Source organism: Humulus lupulus, chromosome 2 (genome assembly GCF_963169125.1).
Source record: "Humulus lupulus chromosome 2, drHumLupu1.1, whole genome shotgun sequence".
NCBI lineage: Eukaryota > Viridiplantae > Streptophyta > Magnoliopsida > Rosales > Cannabaceae > Humulus > Humulus lupulus.
Window position 1 is genome coordinate 101,599,764 of NC_084794.1, and position 2,263 is coordinate 101,602,026.

General features: G+C 26.2%; 1 non-coding gene across 1 annotated transcript; it reads left to right on the forward strand.

Annotated features, from left to right (window-relative positions):
* The first annotated feature begins 1,471 nt into the window (after positions 1–1,471).
* LOC133820408 (U5 spliceosomal RNA) lies at positions 1,472–1,588 on the forward strand. Its single transcript, XR_009886819.1, has one exon. It is a non-coding gene; the product is annotated as a U5 spliceosomal RNA (small nuclear RNA).
* Positions 1,589–2,263: the final 675 nt, after the last annotated feature.

The following is a 2,263-nucleotide window of genomic DNA, read 5'->3' on the forward strand; positions in this document are numbered from 1 at the left end:
ATTTTTTTTTTTTTAAAAATAAACAAAATCAATTGATAATAAATATCAATAAATAAATTTGATATACTATAATATAAACAATGCATATACATTGTTAAGAATAATTAAAAATATATATATAATCACAAAACTAATATACATATATCATGATATTAATATATTTATAATATAATAGTATCCATTAATTTTCTAAAATGCATATTTGGTAATATATAATATTAAAAAGGTAGTTGGACTATTTTTCTACAAAATTAAAAACATGAACATTTACTTATTTTCACATGCTACTAATGGTCATTTTGATCAAGCCCCAAAAAAATCTTTCACAATGAGAATGAGGCTTTTGTGATGAAGTTACACTTATGGTAGTAATCTCTTATACTAAATTTTGGCTGTAGTTAGTCTCATTTGCTCATTTTGCGTATGCTCTATTGAGTTATGTAGAATATTAAATTACTCATTCTAGTCATATTTAGACGAAAGTGTGGATAATATATTATTTTCATTGCTCAACTTCTTCAATTGTTTACGAGAGTTGCAAAATTTTTTGTAGTATCGCAATTTTGGAGTTTAGAGGATTCACTCTTATGTATTTGAAAGTAGACGTTGGCTTAGAGACAACTACTTATATGGTGAAAATAAAAGAGTTGTCCACAATGATATAGTTGAGGCTTTCAGTCTTTTTTTAAGAGATTTTTTAATAGTCATGATAGAATAATTGTGTGTCACATTGAAACATTATTTTAGGTTTAGTTTATTTATGATGTACTTATAGTCCAAATTTTTTTAATTTTAAATGCTGAAGAATTTTTTTTAAAACTTTATTAGATACTTAAAGCATGAATTAATATATATATATACTAAATAATAAATAAAAAATTAATTTTTTTACTTAAAGGATTGTTAAAGATTTAATACAACACACTTTTCAAACCTTTGAAAGATATATGGTATATAATTTTACTATGTATTACCTAATAATTATATAGAATTGTATTTAATTTAATTTGGTTCTACTTTGGAACAAAATCTCTATTTTGACTTAATTTATACCTAAGAATAGTAAACGAACACACCATTACAATTTTCAGAACTCAAAATTCTCATCTTACCATGAAAAACTATTCAACTAATGTGTGAGGTAGTATAAGGAATCCAAGAATAACTATAAAGCTTTCATGATTATTGATAAAAAAAAACTACTTATTTTCTTCTTCGGGAGAAGACAAACTAAATTGATGAATAAAGTAAAGTTGAATCAAAGAAAAGTGAATACTCGATTAAAGACAAGTAGACCCAAAAATAGGACCTGGGAGTAAATCATGAAAGTAATTTATTTATGTTTTGAAAGAAAGTAACGATCTGATTAATGTAGCAAACCGGAGTCTACTTGTCCCACATCGACAATAGCTTAAACAATCTTCTAAGACTATCAATAAAAGAGGAAGTGATGTTGCCTAGAATATTCACGCTGCGATGTGTTGAACACAACGCGAACTATTCTTTCGCCTTTTACTAAAGAATACCGTGTGTTCGTCACTATAATGGCATACGCCTATTTTTGAAGGGTATCCATTCATTGGGGGCCCTAAAATGGAAGTTTAAAGCTTTTAATATAATTAAACCTTTTTATATTTGTAAAATAGAAAACTTCATCTGTTACCTTAAGTTTCTCTAAAAACAGCTAGTAATGTAATTCTCATATAGCTCTCGAATGTACATGGGACAAGTACACACGAATTATAGCCTGTCAGACACACGAATTGAATTATATGTGAGTACATGGTCTGACGAACTTTCCAAACGCACCATAGAAGTATCTTTATTTGTGACACAAATTTTGCACGCTCAAATACACTAATGTAGCATGCAGTTCCATCTTAAAATAACATTGAACGGTTTAACGTGTATTTTGAGTGTACAAAATGGATATGCTCCTATCATTATTCATATAAATATATCTTCATAATTTTATATATATTAAATATTCTCTATTATTCTCATAATTCTGTCTTACCCTAAATTCTCTTATTTTGTGGTACGATAAAATCTCTTCTACCCTCTTTATTTATATTCTCATTTAATTAATTCAAATCTTTTCTGTGTTTTTTTATAACCATATAACTATGTATTTTGAATTCAAATTCCCTATGATAACATCATTTTTTGTGTGTTTTTTATAACCTTATAACAAAAACAAGTTATATATAATAATATTTAGTTTTGTTAGGAAAATATCTAAGAGAATGATCTTGAAGAACAA